We start from the raw sequence: 19,048 nt of genomic DNA, 5'->3' as shown, positions 1-19,048 counted from the left end.
TCACACTTATTGATCATACATGTACACAGGCGTTTGATACAGTATATAATATTAAAGCTGTTAAATGTCACTAAAGCTAATATTTAACATCTCTTCAGTAACTCTTCATCAATTCTTTATAAAGTTTCATTAATAATCATTAAATATTAATACACAATCCTCATAAAACACTGTGATATCATAAATATTATTTTAAAGACATGTAATTTGTAAGCATCTTCGCTGTTTTTAAGTCCGGGGGGGTAAATAAACACATCATGTAATAATCATACTTACAGGTTGTGGTCAGGAGATGCATGTTGTTCCAAATAGAGTGGGTACTGGACCATCTTTCATTGCCAAACGCTTAGTAAATCCCTCCTTGAAAAAAGTATTTTAACCACTGATTCTTTATATCTTCATCCTTTATTGAAAACAACACAAACTTGCCTTTAAAGCTGAAAACACACTGGCTCTCATTCACTAAGCATGCATATGCACAAATTTGTTCTTGAAATGTGCATACAGATGTTTTAACTCACATATAATGATTCAAAAAAAATTTTCATACTAAAAATTATTTTATATGCAAAAAACGTAAGAACAACTTAGACCACACATACGAAATAATTATAAATAGGAAAAAAGATATAAAATATATAACATAGATATATTTTATATGGTTCTTTTTCCTTGTTCAGGATTATTGCATACTTGTGGTCTGCTTTTTCTTACATTATTGCAAACATTTAGAGGAAATTTTAGTATAAAAGTTTTTGTTGATTCATGATTTGTTGAATGAGACCTAGTGTCTTCTTGACATCTGTTTTACACACTAACTAGCTGAAGTGTCTGTGGGCAGGTCAGAGTTTTCGTTTCTCCAGGGCAAGACTGTAGGCGGAGTGTCAGGATTTACACAGGGAGACTGAGACAGGATCCAATTGCAGAAAATAAATGCTTTAATAAAGTCACTGTCCACAAGACTGAGCTTGGGTGAATAATTCAGAAAGTAAATCAGAGAGAGAGAAGATCCGCTGTGCGTTGACAGGGTGAGGTTTTCCGCTGTGCGTAGACAGGGTGAGAGTTCCAATGAGCGAAGGTCAGCTGAGAAATCCACTGCTTGAAGACAGGGTGACAGATCCACTGAGCGATGTCAGGGTGAATAATCCACTGCGCGAAGACAGGGTGAATAAATTAACTTCCACGGAGAATTTAACCGGGCAAGCCGGACCGCGGCTACAGACCCTGCGTAGGTACGCTGGACAGCGCCTCTGGCCGCACAACAGCCGAAGCTGCAGCGGAGAGTGAGATGCAAACCACTCGGAGAAGGCAGAGCAGTGGGTGACCTGGCAGATGGTGACAGCAGAGAACTCAGGTAAAATACGGAAAATAACTAAAGAAATAAACTGGAACTATGAGTATTAACTTGACTTTGAAGTAAAATAAAATAAAAAATAACAGATAACTAGAGTTATATAATACTGGGAACTAGATCGACTAGACTAGACAAGACAGGACAGGAGATATGGCAAGGCACATACAATGACGAACTCGCAGAGAACAAAGGGCTAAGGGCACTGATATAGCAACCAAACGAGGGGTAAATAATTAACAGGTGTGGTGACGCAGGTGTAGGAAATCACGCTGATGAAGAACCCAAATGACAGACGCGCATGAGCAGAGCTGTAAAACAAAAACACAGACAATGAAAACACAGAAACAAAGCAACCAATCAAACTGACGTCCTAACAGAATCCCCCCTCCCAAAACCGCCACCGGGCGGTCCCAGAAGGGGCTCACCTTGTCGCCGACGGAGATCGTTAATCAACTCAGGGTCCAAAATGTCCCGGGCCGGTACCCAACACCTCTCCTCCGGACCGTAGCCCTCCCAGTCCACTAGATACTGAAAACCTCTGCCCCGCCGACGTGAATCTAATAACCGCTTAACTGAATAAGCAGGAGAACCGTCCACTAGATGAGGGGTGGGAGGGGTGGGAGCAGAGGGGACAGGATTAATACGGGAAAAAAAAACAGGTTTGATCTTGGAAACATGAAAAACCGGGTGAATCCGACCGAATGCTAAAGGCAATCTGAGCTTGACCGCAACCGGACTAATGACCTTAACTATACTGTATGGACCAAGGAAGCGAGGAGCCAGTTTACGTGAAGGCTCTCGGAGAGGCAGATCCTTGGAAGAGAGCCATACTTTCTGCCCACAAATATAGCGAGGGGCGGGTCGCCGGTGCCGGTCGGCCGCGACTTGGGTTCGTCTGGAAGTCTGAATTAAAGCGTTTCTGGCCCTATTCCAGATGCGTTTGCAGCGTTGAACGAAGGCCAGCGCAGACGGAACCGCCGCATCGGATTCCTGCGAGGGAAACAAAGGAGGCTGAAAACCCATCGAGGCTTCGAAAGGGGACATGTTAGTGGATGATACAGGCAGGGAATTATGTGCATATTCTACCCACGGAAGCTGTTGGCACCAAGAGTTCGGACATTGAGACGTCAGACAGCGGAGCGTACGACCAAGATCCTGATTAGCCCGTTCACATTGCCCATTGGTCTGAGGGTGATAACCTGAAGACAGGCTGGCAGTGGCACCGATCTGCTTACAGAATTCTTGCCAAAAACGAGAGATAAATTGGGGACCCCTGTCGGATACCACGTCTGTGGGTAAACCATGGAGACGGAAGACGTGTTCCACTAATATCTGAGACATCGCTTTGGCAGAGGGAAGCTTAGGTAGGGGAATAAAATGAACCGCTTTGGAGAAACGATCCACCACCGTGAGGATGACGGTGTTACCCTTAGAAACTGGTAAGCCGGTGACAAAATCAATGGCTATGTGTGACCAAGGACGGGTGGGTATGGGGAGAGATTTAAGCAGACCAATGGGAGGCTGATGAGACGCTTTATTACGAGCGCACACATGACAGGCTAAAACGAACTGTCTGACGTCGGAGCCCATAGCGGGCCACCAAAAACGTTGACGGACGGTAGCCAACGTTCTCCGAACTCCCGGATGGCCGAAAAACTTAGACTCGTGACCCCACCGGATGACCTCGGAGCGAAGCGCTGCCGGAACCCAAAGCCGACCCGCCGGGCACCCCTCTGGCACTTCACTCTCTCGTCCGGCTTCCCTCACCCGCTGCTCGATGCCCCAACAGAGGGCACCCACCACCCGCCCCTCAGGGAGGATGGTTTCGTCCCTCTCAACGTCAGGACTACCGAACAAGCGAGAGAGGGCATCAGGCTTTGTATTCTTTGAACCTGGCCGGTACGAGAGAGTAAAATTAAAACGGTCAAAGAAGAGTGCCCAACGAGCCTGCCGCGATGTCACCCTCTTGGCTGAACGGACATATTCCAAATTCTTGTGGTCCGTCCAAACCAAGAAGGGCTCCGAGGTCCCCTCTAACCAGTGACGCCACTCACCCAGAGCCAATCGAACCGCCAGCAGCTCCCGGTTACCAATGTCGTAGTTTCGTTCAGCAGGGCTTAACCGGTGAGAAAAGAAAGCGCAAGGATGCACCTTTCCGTCCTTCGCAGACCGCTGAGAAAGCACGGCGCCTACCCCGACATCAGAAGCATCTACCTCCACAATAAACTGAGCCTCCGGATCTGGAATAGAAAGAACAGGAGCAGAGATAAACCGGGACTTTAAATTATCAAAGGCCTCCTGAGCGTCATTATTCCAACGGAAACATTCTTTAGTGGAAGTGAGAGCAGTGAGAGGTTTAGCAATCTGACCAAAGTTCCTAATGAATCGCCGATAAAAATTGGCAAAACCCAGAAACCGTTGCAACTCCTTACGAGTGTCGGGGACTGGCCACTCGGCTACCGCCTTAATCTTAGAAGGGTCTGGACGGATCTCGCCCGCGGCAATAACGTAACCAAGGAATGAAACCGAATCCCTATGAAACTCGCACTTCTCCGCCTTAACAAAGAGCTGATTTTCAAGAAGACGCCGGAGAACTCTGCGAACGTGCTGAGTGTGTACCTGCATAGACGGAGAAAAGATGAGAATATCATCAATGTACACAAACACGAATTTATTGATCATGTCTCTCAGCACGTCATTGACCAGAGTCTGGAAGACAGACGGAGCGTTACAAAGCCCGAACGGTAAAACGGAATATTCAAAGTGTCCGGAAGGTGTATTAAAAGCTGTCTTCCACTCATCTCCCTCCCTAATGCGCACCAGATGGTAAGCATTGCGCAGATCTAATTTGGTGAAGACGCGCGCTCCCTGCAATAATTCAAAGGCCGACGACATTAAAGGCAGGGGATACCTATTCTTAATGGTAATGTCATTGAGACCTCTGTAATCAATGCATGGACGTAGGGAGCCGTCTTTCTTTTTAACAAAAAAGAAACCTGCCCCCGCAGGGGAAGTGGAGGGACGGATGAGACCGGCACGAAGGGAATCATTAATATAACGGTCCATAGCCTCTCTCTCAGGACCGGACAAAGAAAAAAGTCTACCTTTAGGCGGAGAAGTGCCTGGGAGGAGATCGATAGCGCAATCATACGGCTGGTGAGGAGGAAGGGAGGTGGCCCGGGCTTTATTGAACACCTGATGAAGATCTCCATACTCCGCCGGGACCCCGGTCAGATCGGCTGCAGAAACCTGAGAGACAGAAGAAACAGAACCAGAAGAAGCAGCACCAAGACAAGACACATGATATGACGATGACCAAGATAAAATAACACTATTACGCCAATCCACGTGAGGATTGTGCTGTGCCAACCAGGCATGACCCAAAATGATGGGCGAAAGAGATGAGCCTAGAAGGTACAGCACAATCTCCTCACGGTGGTTGCCGGAAACAAAAAGACTAACCGGGGGTGTACAGTGGGTAACCTGCGCTGTCTGCTGCCCTTTGAGAGTCCAAACCACGAGAGGAATCTTGAGGGGAACAGCGGGAATGCCCAACGAGCGAGCCAACTCCTCGTCCAAGAAATTACCCTCGGCACCGGAGTCAAGAAGAGCCGAGGTGGGATGATCCAAGCCCCCAAAGGACAGAATAACAGGCAGATGAGAGCTAGAGACACGGGAGATTTCTTCAGTAGCCACGCCCACCAGGACTCCCGGTCTCACCGGCGGGCTGGATCTTTTAACGGACACCCTTTAGCGAAGTGCCCCGGCTTGCCACAGTAAAGGCAGAGACAATTTAGTAGACGTCGCTCTCTCTCCTTCTGAGAGAGACGCATGCGACCGAGCTGCATGGGTTCAGCCTCAGTGAGTGAAGTGGGCGTGGTAGAATTGGCAGACTCACTCTGGAGAACCCGATGACGCAGCGTGCGGCGGTGATGGCGAAGAAGCATCCGAGCCTCAACCTTGAGTGCGAGCTCGATGATCTCGTCGAGTGAACGAGGCAAATCGTGGATAGCGATTTCATCCTGGATATCATCATTGAGGCCGTCAACAAACTGAGCACGTAGAGCTGAGTCATTCCAACCGCACGCTGTGGCCAGAGTCTTGAATCTAATGGAATACTCCGTGACTGAGTGCTTGTCCTGACCCAAACGCACCAAACGGGCGGCTGCGGCATCACCCTGCACCGACCGGTCAAACAGCTTCTCCATCTCACGCCGAAAGGCATCGAAAGACTGACAGCAGGGTGCGCGGGCATCCCAGACCGCAGTGCCCCACTCACGCGCTCGCCCGGTGAGCAGGGTAATACAGAAAGCTACCCGGGTCTGTTCTGTAGCATATCGTCGAGGCTGAAGTGCAAACACTAAAGAACACTGGGAAAGGAATGCCCGGCAGGAGTTGGGATCGCCGTCATACGGCGGAGGGCTGGTGGCGTGGGGTTCCGCCTCCAAAGGCTGGCGGGGTTGACTGACCTCTCGACGGACCTGATCGAGCTGAGCGCTAAGCTCAGTGAAGCGAGACGAGAGATCCTCGACTTCACGGGACGCTGATGTAATCTGTGCCGTGTGCTGACCCAACCAGGCTCCCTGCTGGGCGATGGCAGTATGCACTGACTCGGCATCTGCTGGATCCATTTGATGGCGAGTTCGTCTGTCAGGATTTACACAGGGAGACTGAGACAGGATCCAATTGCAGAAAATAAATGCTTTAATAAAGTCACTGTCCACAAGACTGAGCTTGGGTGAATAATTCAGAAAGTAAATCAGAGAGAGAGAAGATCCGCTGTGCGTTGACAGGGTGAGGTTTTCCGCTGTGCGTAGACAGGGTGAGAGTTCCAATGAGCGAAGGTCAGCTGAGAAATCCACTGCTTGAAGACAGGGTGACAGATCCACTGAGCGATGTCAGGGTGAATAATCCACTGCGCGAAGACAGGGAGAATAAATTAACTTCCACGGAGAATTTAACCGGGCAAGCCGGACCGCGGCTACAGACCCTGCGTAGGTACGCTGGACAGCGCCTCTGGCCGCACAACAGCCGAAGCTGCAGCGGAGAGTGAGATGCAAACCACTCGGAGAAGGCAGAGCAGTGGGTGACCTGGCAGATGGTGACAGCAGAGAACTCAGGTAAAATACGGAAAATAACTAAAGAAATAAACTGGAACTATGAGTATTAACTTGACTTTGAAGTAAAATAAAATAAAAAATAACAGATAACTAGAGTTATATAATACTGGGAACTAGATCGACTAGACTAGACAAGACAGGACAGGAGATATGGCAAGGCACATACAATGACGAACTCGCAGAGAACAAAGGGCTAAGGGCACTGATATAGCAACCAAACGAGGGGTAAATAATTAACAGGTGTGGTGACGCAGGTGTAGGAAATCACGCTGATGAAGAACCCAAATGACAGACGCGCATGAGCAGAGCTGTAAAACAAAAACACAGACAATGAAAACACAGAAACAAAGCAACCAATCAAACTGACGTCCTAACAGAATCCCCCCTCCCAAAACCGCCACCGGGCGGTCCCAGAAGGGGCTCACCTTGTCGCCGACGGAGATCGTTAATCAACTCAGGGTCCAAAATGTCCCGGGCCGGTACCCAACACCTCTCCTCCGGACCGTAGCCCTCCCAGTCCACTAGATACTGAAAACCTCTGCCCCGCCGACGTGAATCTAATAACCGCTTAACTGAATAAGCAGGAGAACCGTCCACTAGATGAGGGGTGGGAGGGGTGGGAGCAGAGGGGACAGGATTAATACGGGAAAAAAAAACAGGTTTGATCTTGGAAACATGAAAAACCGGGTGAATCCGACCGAATGCTAAAGGCAATCTGAGCTTGACCGCAACCGGACTAATGACCTTAACTATACTGTATGGACCAAGGAAGCGAGGAGCCAGTTTACGTGAAGGCTCTCGGAGAGGCAGATCCTTGGAAGAGAGCCATACTTTCTGCCCACAAATATAGCGAGGGGCGGGTCGCCGGTGCCGGTCGGCCGCGACTTGGGTTCGTCTGGAAGTCTGAATTAAAGCGTTTCTGGCCCTATTCCAGATGCGTTTGCAGCGTTGAACGAAGGCCAGCGCAGACGGAACCGCCGCATCGGATTCCTGCGAGGGAAACAAAGGAGGCTGAAAACCCATCGAGGCTTCGAAAGGGGACATGTTAGTGGATGATACAGGCAGGGAATTATGTGCATATTCTACCCACGGAAGCTGTTGGCACCAAGAGTTCGGACATTGAGACGTCAGACAGCGGAGCGTACGACCAAGATCCTGATTAGCCCGTTCACATTGCCCATTGGTCTGAGGGTGATAACCTGAAGACAGGCTGGCAGTGGCACCGATCTGCTTACAGAATTCTTGCCAAAAACGAGAGATAAATTGGGGACCCCTGTCGGATACCACGTCTGTGGGTAAACCATGGAGACGGAAGACGTGTTCCACTAATATCTGAGACATCGCTTTGGCAGAGGGAAGCTTAGGTAGGGGAATAAAATGAACCGCTTTGGAGAAACGATCCACCACCGTGAGGATGACGGTGTTACCCTTAGAAACTGGTAAGCCGGTGACAAAATCAATGGCTATGTGTGACCAAGGACGGGTGGGTATGGGGAGAGATTTAAGCAGACCAATGGGAGGCTGATGAGACGCTTTATTACGAGCGCACACATGACAGGCTAAAACGAACTGTCTGACGTCGGAGCCCATAGCGGGCCACCAAAAACGTTGACGGACGGTAGCCAACGTTCTCCGAACTCCCGGATGGCCGAAAAACTTAGACTCGTGACCCCACCGGATGACCTCGGAGCGAAGCGCTGCCGGAACCCAAAGCCGACCCGCCGGGCACCCCTCTGGCACTTCACTCTCTCGTCCGGCTTCCCTCACCCGCTGCTCGATGCCCCAACAGAGGGCACCCACCACCCGCCCCTCAGGGAGGATGGTTTCGTCCCTCTCAACGTCAGGACTACCGAACAAGCGAGAGAGGGCATCAGGCTTTGTATTCTTTGAACCTGGCCGGTACGAGAGAGTAAAGTTAAAACGGTCAAAGAAGAGTGCCCAACGAGCCTGCCGCGATGTCACCCTCTTGGCTGAACGGACATATTCCAAATTTTTGTGGTCCGTCCAAACCAAGAAGGGCTCCGAGGTCCCCTCTAACCAGTGACGCCACTCACCCAAAGCCAATCGAACCGCCAGCAGCTCCCGGTTACCAATGTCGTAGTTTCGTTCAGCAGGGCTTAACCGGTGAGAAAAGAAAGCGCAAGGATGCACCTTTCCGTCCTTCGCAGACCGCTGAGAAAGCACGGCGCCTACCCCGACATCAGAAGCATCTACCTCCACAATAAACTGAGCCTCCGGATCTGGAATAGAAAGAACAGGAGCAGAGATAAACCGGGACTTTAAATTATCAAAGGCCTCCTGAGCGTCATTATTCCAACGGAAACATTCTTTAGTGGAAGTGAGAGCAGTTAGAGGTTTAGCAATCTGACCAAAGTTCCTAATGAATCGCCGATAAAAATTGGCAAAACCCAGAAACCGTTGCAACTCCTTACGAGTGTCGGGGACTGGCCACTCGGCTACCGCCTTAATCTTAGAAGGGTCTGGACGGATCTCGCCCGCGGCAATAACGTAACCAAGGAACGAAACCGAATCCCTATGAAACTCGCACTTCTCCGCCTTAACAAAGAGCTGATTTTCAAGAAGACGCCGGAGAACTCTGCGAACGTGCTGAGTGTGTACCTGCATAGACGGAGAGAAGATGAGAATATCATCAATGTACACAAACACGAATTTATTGATCATGTCTCTCAGCACGTCATTGACCAGAGTCTGGAAGACAGACGGAGCGTTACAAAGCCCGAACGGTAAAACGGAATATTCAAAGTGTCCGGAAGGTGTATTAAAAGCTGTCTTCCACTCATCTCCCTCCATAATGCGCACCAGATGGTAAGCATTGCGCAGATCTAATTTGGTGAAGACGCGCGCTCCCTGCAATAATTCAAAGGCCGACGACATTAAAGGCAGGGGATACCTATTCTTAATGGTAATGTCATTGAGACCTCTGTAATCAATGCATGGACGTAGGGAGCCGTCTTTCTTTTTAACAAAAAAGAAACCTGCCCCCGCAGGGGAAGTGGAGGGACGGATGAGACCGGCACGAAGGGAATCATTAATATAACGGTCCATAGCCTCTCTCTCAGGACCGGACAAAGAAAAAAGTCTACCTTTAGGCGGAGAAGTGCCTGGGAGGAGATCGATAGCGCAATCATACGGCTGGTGAGGAGGAAGGGAGGTGGCCCGGGCTTTATTGAACACCTGATGAAGATCTCCATACTCCGCCGGGACCCCGGTCAGATCGGCTGCAGAAACCTGAGAGACAGAAGAAACAGAACCAGAAGAAGCAGCACCAAGACAAGACACATGACATGACGATGACCAAGATAAAATAACACTATTACGCCAATCCACGTGAGGATTGTGCTGTGCCAACCAGGCATGACCCAAAATGATGGGCGAAAGAGATGAGCCTAGAAGGTACAGCACAATCTCCTCACGGTGGTTGCCGGAAACAAAAAGACTAACCGGGGGTGTACAGTGGGTAACCTGCGCTGTCTGCTGCCCTTTGAGAGTCCAAACCACGAGAGGAATCTTGAGGGGAACAGCGGGAATGCCCAACGAGCGAGCCAACTCCTCGTCCAAGAAATTACCCTCGGCACCGGAGTCAAGAAGAGCCGAGGTGGGATGATCCAAGCCCCCAAAGGACAGAATAACAGGCAGATGAGAGCTAGAGACACGGGAGATTTCTTCAGTAGCCACGCCCACCAGGACTCCCGGTCTCACCGGCGGGCTGGATCTTTTAACGGACACCCTTTAGCGAAGTGCCCCGGCTTGCCACAGTAAAGGCAGAGACAATTTAGTAGACGTCGCTCTCTCTCCTTCTGAGAGAGACGCATGCGACCGAGCTGCATGGGTTCAGCCTCAGTGAGTGAAGTGGGCGTGGTAGAATTGGCAGACTCACTCTGGAGAACCCGATGACGCAGCGTGCGGCGGTGATGGCGAAGAAGCCTCCGAGCCTCAACCTTGAGTGCGAGCTCGATGATCTCGTCGAGTGAACGAGGCAAATCGTGGATAGCGATTTCATCCTGGATATCATCATTGAGGCCGTCAACAAACTGAGCACGTAGAGCTGAGTCATTCCAACCGCACGCTGTGGCCAGAGTCTTGAATTTGATGGAATAATCCGTGACTGAGTGCTTATCCTGAACCAAACGCACCAAACGGGCGGCTGCGGCATCACCCTGAACCGACCGGTCAAACAATTTCTCCATCTCACGCCGAAAGGCATCAAAGGACTGACAGCAGGGTGCGCGGGCATCCCAGACCGCAGTGCCCCACTCACGCGCTCGCAGGGTGAGCAGGGTAATACAGAAAGCTACCCGGGTCTGTTCTGTAGCATATCGTCGAGGCTGAAGTGCAAACACTAAAGAGCACTGGGAAAGGAATGCCCGGCAGGAGTTGGGATCGCCGTCATACGGCGGAGGGCTGGCGGCATGGGGTTCCGCCTCCAGAGGCTGGCGGGGTTGACTGACCTCTCGACGGACCTGATCGAACTGAGCGCTTAGCTCAGTGAAGCGAGACGAGAGATCCTCGACTTCACGGGACGCTGATGTAATCTGTGCCGTGTGCTGACCCAACCAGGCTCCCTGCTGGGCGATGGCAGTATGCACTGACTCGGCATCTGCTGGATCCATTTGATGGCGAGTTCGTCTGTCAGGATTTACACAGGGAGACTGAGACAGGATCCAATTGCAGAAAATAAATGCTTTAATAAAGTCACTGTCCACAAGACTGAGCTTGGGTGAATAATTCAGAAAGTAAATCAGAGAGAGAGAAGATCCGCTGTGCGTTGACAGGGTGAGGTTTTCCGCTGTGCGTAGACAGGGTGAGAGTTCCAATGAGCGAAGGTCAGCTGAGAAATCCACTGCTTGAAGACAGGGTGACAGATCCACTGAGCGATGTCAGGGTGAATAATCCACTGCGCGAAGACAGGGTGAATAAATTAACTTCCACGGAGAATTTAACCGGGCAAGCCGGACCGCGGCTACAGACCCTGCGTAGGTACGCTGGACAGCGCCTCTGGCCGCACAACAGCCGAAGCTGCAGCGGAGAGTGAGATGCAAACCACTCGGAGAAGGCAGAGCAGTGGGTGACCTGGCAGATGGTGACAGCAGAGAACTCAGGTAAAATACGGAAAATAACTAAAGAAATAAACTGGAACTATGAGTATTAACTTGACTTTGAAGTAAAATAAAATAAAAAATAACAGATAACTAGAGTTATATAATACTGGGAACTAGATCGACTAGACTAGACAAGACAGGACAGGAGATATGGCAAGGCACATACAATGACGAACTCGCAGAGAACAAAGGGCTAAGGGCACTGATATAGCAACCAAACGAGGGGTAAATAATTAACAGGTGTGGTGACGCAGGTGTAGGAAATCACGCTGATGAAGAACCCAAATGACAGACGCGCATGAGCAGAGCTGTAAAACAAAAACACAGACAATGAAAACACAGAAACAAAGCAACCAATCAAACTGACGTCCTAACAGAATCCCCCCTCCCAAAACCGCCACCGGGCGGTCCCAGAAGGGGCTCACCTTGTCGCCGACGGAGATCGTTAATCAACTCAGGGTCCAAAATGTCCCGGGCCGGTACCCAACACCTCTCCTCCGGACCGTAGCCCTCCCAGTCCACTAGATACTGAAAACCTCTGCCCCGCCGACGTGAATCTAATAACCGCTTAACTGAATAAGCAGGAGAACCGTCCACTAGATGAGGGGTGGGAGGGGTGGGAGCAGAGGGGACAGGATTAATACGGGAAAAAAAAACAGGTTTGATCTTGGAAACATGAAAAACCGGGTGAATCCGACCGAATGCTAAAGGCAATCTGAGCTTGACCGCAACCGGACTAATGACCTTAACTATACTGTATGGACCAAGGAAGCGAGGAGCCAGTTTACGTGAAGGCTCTCGGAGAGGCAGATCCTTGGAAGAGAGCCATACTTTCTGCCCACAAATATAGCGAGGGGCGGGTCGCCGGTGCCGGTCGGCCGCGACTTGGGTTCGTCTGGAAGTCTGAATTAAAGCGTTTCTGGCCCTATTCCAGATGCGTTTGCAGCGTTGAACGAAGGCCAGCGCAGACGGAACCGCCGCATCGGATTCCTGCGAGGGAAACAAAGGAGGCTGAAAACCCATCGAGGCTTCGAAAGGGGACATGTTAGTGGATGATACAGGCAGGGAATTATGTGCATATTCTACCCACGGAAGCTGTTGGCACCAAGAGTTCGGACATTGAGACGTCAGACAGCGGAGCGTACGACCAAGATCCTGATTAGCCCGTTCACATTGCCCATTGGTCTGAGGGTGATAACCTGAAGACAGGCTGGCAGTGGCACCGATCTGCTTACAGAATTCTTGCCAAAAACGAGAGATAAATTGGGGACCCCTGTCGGATACCACGTCTGTGGGTAAACCATGGAGACGGAAGACGTGTTCCACTAATATCTGAGACATCGCTTTGGCAGAGGGAAGCTTAGGTAGGGGAATAAAATGAACCGCTTTGGAGAAACGATCCACCACCGTGAGGATGACGGTGTTACCCTTAGAAACTGGTAAGCCGGTGACAAAATCAATGGCTATGTGTGACCAAGGACGGGTGGGTATGGGGAGAGATTTAAGCAGACCAATGGGAGGCTGATGAGACGCTTTATTACGAGCGCACACATGACAGGCTAAAACGAACTGTCTGACGTCGGAGCCCATAGCGGGCCACCAAAAACGTTGACGGACGGTAGCCAACGTTCTCCGAACTCCCGGATGGCCGAAAAACTTAGACTCGTGACCCCACCGGATAACCTCGGAGCGAAGCGCTGCCGGAACCCAAAGCCGACCCGCCGGGCACCCCTCTGGCACTTCACTCTCTCGTCCGGCTTCCCTCACCCGCTGCTCGATGCCCCAACAGAGGGCACCCACCACCCGCCCCTCAGGGAGGATGGTTTCGTCCCTCTCAACGTCAGGACTACCGAACAAGCGAGAGAGGGCATCAGGCTTTGTATTCTTTGAACCTGGCCGGTACGAGAGAGTAAAGTTAAAACGGTCAAAGAAGAGTGCCCAACGAGCCTGCCGCGATGTCACCCTCTTGGCTGAACGGACATATTCCAAATTTTTGTGGTCCGTCCAAACCAAGAAGGGCTCCGAGGTCCCCTCTAACCAGTGACGCCACTCACCCAAAGCCAATCGAACCGCCAGCAGCTCCCGGTTACCAATGTCGTAGTTTCGTTCAGCAGGGCTTAACCGGTGAGAAAAGAAAGCGCAAGGATGCACCTTTCCGTCCTTCGCAGACCGCTGAGAAAGCACGGCGCCTACCCCGACATCAGAAGCATCTACCTCCACAATAAACTGAGCCTCCGGATCTGGAATAGAAAGAACAGGAGCAGAGATAAACCGGGACTTTAAATTATCAAAGGCCTCCTGAGCGTCATTATTCCAACGGAAACATTCTTTAGTGGAAGTGAGAGCAGTTAGAGGTTTAGCAATCTGACCAAAGTTCCTAATGAATCGCCGATAAAAATTGGCAAAACCCAGAAACCGTTGCAACTCCTTACGAGTGTCGGGGACTGGCCACTCGGCTACCGCCTTAATCTTAGAAGGGTCTGGACGGATCTCGCCCGCGGCAATAACGTAACCAAGGAACGAAACCGAATCCCTATGAAACTCGCACTTCTCCGCCTTAACAAAGAGCTGATTTTCAAGAAGACGCCGGAGAACTCTGCGAACGTGCTGAGTGTGTACCTGCATAGACGGAGAGAAGATGAGAATATCATCAATGTACACAAACACGAATTTATTGATCATGTCTCTCAGCACGTCATTGACCAGAGTCTGGAAGACAGACGGAGCGTTACAAAGCCCGAACGGTAAAACGGAATATTCAAAGTGTCCGGAAGGTGTATTAAAAGCTGTCTTCCACTCATCTCCCTCCCTAATGCGCACCAGATGGTAAGCATTGCGCAGATCTAATTTGGTGAAGACGCGCGCTCCCTGCAATAATTCAAAGGCCGACGACATTAAAGGCAGGGGATACCTATTCTTAATGGTAATGTCATTGAGACCTCTGTAATCAATGCATGGACGTAGGGAGCCGTCTTTCTTTTTAACAAAAAAGAAACCTGCCCCCGCAGGGGAAGTGGAGGGACGGATGAGACCGGCACGAAGGGAATCATTAATATAACGGTCCATAGCCTCTCTCTCAGGACCGGACAAAGAAAAAAGTCTACCTTTAGGCGGAGAAGTGCCTGGGAGGAGATCGATAGCGCAATCATACGGCTGGTGAGGAGGAAGGGAGGTGGCCCGGGCTTTATTGAACACCTGATGAAGATCTCCATACTCCGCCGGGACCCCGGTCAGATCGGCTGCAGAAACCTGAGAGACAGAAGAAACAGAACCAGAAGAAGCAGCACCAAGACAAGACACATGACATGACGATGACCAAGATAAAATAACTTTATTACGCCAATCCACGTGAGGATTGTGCTGTGCCAACCAGGCATGACCCAAAATGATGGGCGAAAGAGATGAGCCTAGAAGGTACAGCACAATCTCCTCACGGTGGTTGCCGGAAACAAAAAGACTAACCGGGGGTGTACAGTGGGTAACCTGCGCTGTCTGCTGCCCTTTGAGAGTCCAAACCACGAGAGGAATCTTGAGGGGAACAGCGGGAATGCCCAACGAGCGAGCCAACTCCTCGTCCAAGAAATTACCCTCGGCACCGGAGTCAAGAAGAGCCGAGGTGGGATGATCCAAGCCCCCAAAGGACAGAATAACAGGCAGATGAGAGCTAGAGACACGGGAGATTTCTTCAGTAGCCACGCCCACCAGGACTCCCGGTCTCACCGGCGGGCTGGATCTTTTAACGGACACCCTTTAGCGAAGTGCCCCGGCTTGCCACAGTAAAGGCAGAGACAATTTAGTAGACGTCGCTCTCTCTCCTTCTGAGAGAGACGCATGCGACCGAGCTGCATGGGTTCAGCCTCAGTGAGTGAAGTGGGCGTGGTAGAATTGGCAGACTCACTCTGGAGAACCCGATGACGCAGCGTGCGGCGGTGATGGCGAAGAAGCATCCGAGCCTCAACCTTGAGTGCGAGCTCGATGATCTCGTCGAGTGAACGAGGCAAATCGTGGATAGCGATTTCATCCTGGATATCATCATTGAGGCCGTCAACAAACTGAGCACGTAGAGCTGAGTCATTCCAACCGCACGCTGTGGCCAGAGTCTTGAATCTAATGGAATACTCCGTGACTGAGTGCTTGTCCTGACCCAAACGCACCAAACGGGCGGCTGCGGCATCACCCTGAACCGACCGGTCAAACAATTTCTCCATCTCACGCCGAAAGGCATCAAAGGACTGACAGCAGGGTGCGCGGGCATCCCAGACCGCAGTGCCCCACTCACGCGCTCGCCCGGTGAGCAGGGTAATACAGACAGCTACCCGGGTCTGTTCTGTAGCATATCGTCGAGGCTGAAGTGCAAACACTAAAGAGCACTGGGAAAGGAATGCCCGGCAGGAGTTGGGGTCGCCGTCATACGGCGGAGGGCTGGTGGCATGGGGTTCCGCCTCCAGAGGCTGGCGGGGTTGACTGACCTCTCGACGGACCTGATCGAGCTGAGCGCTAAGCTCAGTGAAGCGAGACGAGAGATCCTCGACTTCACGGGACGCTGATGTAATCTGTGCCGTGTGCTGACCCAACCAGGCTCCCTGCTGGGCGATGGCAGTACGCACTGACTCGGCATCTGCTGGATCCATTTGATGGCGAGTTCGTCTGTCAGGATTTACACAGGGAGACTGAGACAGGATCCAATTGCAGAAAATAAATGCTTTAATAAAGTCACTGTCCACAAGACTGAGCTTGGGTGAATAATTCAGAAAGTAAATCAGAGAGAGAGAAGATCCGCTGTGCGTTGACAGGGTGAGATTTTCCGCTGTGCGTAGACAGGGTGAGAGTTCCAATGAGCGAAGGCCAGCTGAGAAATCCACTGCTTGGAGACAGGGTGACAGATCCATTGAGCGATGTCAGGGTGAGTAATCCACTGCGCGAAGACAGGGTGAATAAATTAACTTCCACGGAGAATTTAACCGGGCAAGCCGGACCGCGGCTACAGACCCTGCGTAGGTACGCTGGACAGCGCCTCTGGCCGCACAACAGCCGAAGCTGCAGCGGAGAGTGAGATGCAAACCACTCGGAGAAGGCAGAGCAGTGGGTGACCTGGCAGATGGTGACAGCAGAGAACTCAGGTAAAATACGGAAAATAACTAAAGAAATAAACTGGAACTATGAGTATTAACTTGACTTTGAAGTAAAATAAAATAAAAAATAACAGATAACTAGAGTTATATAATACTGGGAACTAGATCGACTAGACTAGACAAGACAGGACAGGAGATATGGCAAGGCACATACAATGACGAACTCGCAGAGAACAAAGGGCTAAGGGCACTGATATAGCAACCAAACGAGGGGTAAATAATTAACAGGTGTGGTGACGCAGGTGTAGGAAATCACGCTGATGAAGAACCCAAATGACAGACGCGCATGAGCAGAGCTGTAAAACAAAAACACAGACAATGAAAACACAGAAACAAAGCAACCAATCAAACTGACGTCCTAACAGAATCCCCCCTCCCAAAACCGCCACCGGGCGGTCCCAGAAGGGGCTCACCTTGTCGCCGACGGAGATCGTTAATCAACTCAGGGTCCAAAATGTCCCGGGCCGGTACCCAACACCTCTCCTCCGGACCGTAGCCCTCCCAGTCCACTAGATACTGAAAACCTCTGCCCCGCCGACGTGAATCTAATAACCGCTTAACTGAATAAGCAGGAGAACCGTCCACTAGATGAGGGGTGGGAGGGGTGGGAGCAGAGGGGACAGGATTAATACGGGAAAAAAAAACAGGTTTGATCTTGGAAACATGAAAAACCGGGTGAATCCGACCGAATGCTAAAGGCAATCTGAGCTTGACCGCAACCGGACTAATGACCTTAACTATACTGTATGGACCAAGGAAGCGAGGAGCCAGTTTACGTGAAGGCTCTCGGAGAGGCAGATCCTTGGAAGAGAGCCATACTTTCTGCCCACAAATATAGCGAGGGGCGGGTCGCCGGTGCCGGTCGGCCGCGACTTGGGTTCGTCTGGAAGTCTGAATTAAAGCGTTTCTGGCCCTATTCCAGATGCGTTTGCAGCGTTGAACGAAGGCCAGCGCAGACGGAACCGCCGCATCGGATTCCTGCGAAGGAAACAAAGGAGGCTGAAAACCCATCGAGGCTTCGAAAGGGGACATGTTAGTGGATGATACAGGCAGGGAATTATGTGCATATTCTACCCACGGAAGCTGTTGGCACCAAGAGTTCGGACATTGAGACGTCAGACAGCGGAGCGTACGACCAAGATCCTGATTAGCCCGTTCACATTGCCCATTGGTCTGAGGGTGATAACCTGAAGACAGGCTGGCAGTGGCACCGATCTGCTTACAGAATTCTTGCCAAAAACGAGAGATAAATTGGGGACCCCTGTCGGATACCACGTCTGTGGGTAAACCATGGAGACGGAAGACGTGTTCCACTAATATCTGAGACATCGCTTTGGCAGAGGGAAGCTTAGGTAGGGGAATAAAATGAACCGCTTTGGAGAAACGATCCACCACCGTGAGGATGACGGTGTTACCCTTAGAAACTGGTAAGCCGGTGACAAAATCAATGGCTATGTGTGACCAAGGACGGGTGGGTATGGGGAGAGATTTAAGCAGACCAATGGGAGGCTGATGAGACGCTTTATTACGAGCGCACACATGACAGGCTAAAACGAACTGTCTGACGTCGGAGCCCATAGCGGGCCACCAAAAACGTTGACGGACGGTAGCCAACGTTCTCCGAACTCCCGGATGGCCGAAAAACTTAGACTCGTGACCCCACCGGATGACCTCGGAGCGAAGCGCTGCCGGAACCCAAAGCCGACCCGCCGGGCACCCCTCTGGCACTTCACTCTCTCGTCCGGCTTCCCTCACCCGCTGCTCGATGCCCCAACAGAGGGCACCCACCACCCGCCCCTCAGGGAGGATGGTTTCGTCCCTCTCAACGTCAGGACTACCGAACAAGCGAGAGAGGGCATCAGGCTTTGTATTCTTTGAACCTGGCCGGTACGAGAGAGTAAAGTTAAAACGGTCAAAGAAGAGTGCCCAACGAGCCTGCCGCGATGTCACCCTCTTGGCTGAACGGACATATTCCAAATTTTTGTGGTCCGTCCAAACCAAGAAGGGCTCCGAGGTCCCCTCTAACCAGTGACGCCACTCACCCAAAGCCAATCGAACCGCCAGCAGCTCCCGGTTACCAATGTCGTAGTTTCGTTCAGCAGGGCTTAACCGGTGAGAAAAGAAAGCGCAAGGATGCACCTTTCCGTCCTTCGCAGACCGCTGAGAAAGCACGGCGCCTACCCCGACATCAGAAGCATCTACCTCCACAATAAACTGAGCCTCCGGATCTGGAATAGAAAGAACAGGAGCAGAGATAAACCGGGACTTTAAATTATCAAAGGCCTCCTGAGCGTCATTATTCCAACGGAAACATTCTTTAGT

The 19,048-nt window shown here is 51.0% G+C and overlaps 1 long non-coding RNA gene and 1 pseudogene across 1 annotated transcript; both read right to left on the bottom strand.

Moving 5' to 3' along the window:
* Positions 1 to 19,048, bottom strand: part of LOC129431932 (uncharacterized) — a 496,207-nt pseudogene that overhangs the window by 173,967 nt on the left and 303,192 nt on the right.
* Positions 11,156 to 15,781, bottom strand: LOC141365305 (uncharacterized). Its single transcript, XR_012370543.1, has 2 exons — positions 15,057 to 15,781; positions 11,156 to 11,565 (listed from the first exon to the last, which is right to left on the bottom strand). It is a non-coding gene; the product is annotated as an uncharacterized lncRNA (long non-coding RNA).

This window comes from Misgurnus anguillicaudatus, chromosome 1 (genome assembly GCF_027580225.2).
Source record: "Misgurnus anguillicaudatus chromosome 1, ASM2758022v2, whole genome shotgun sequence".
Classification (NCBI taxonomy): Eukaryota; Metazoa; Chordata; class Actinopteri; order Cypriniformes; family Cobitidae; genus Misgurnus; species Misgurnus anguillicaudatus.
Note: the sequence above shows the minus strand (reverse complement) of the source record. Positions and strands in the feature narration are given on the sequence as shown.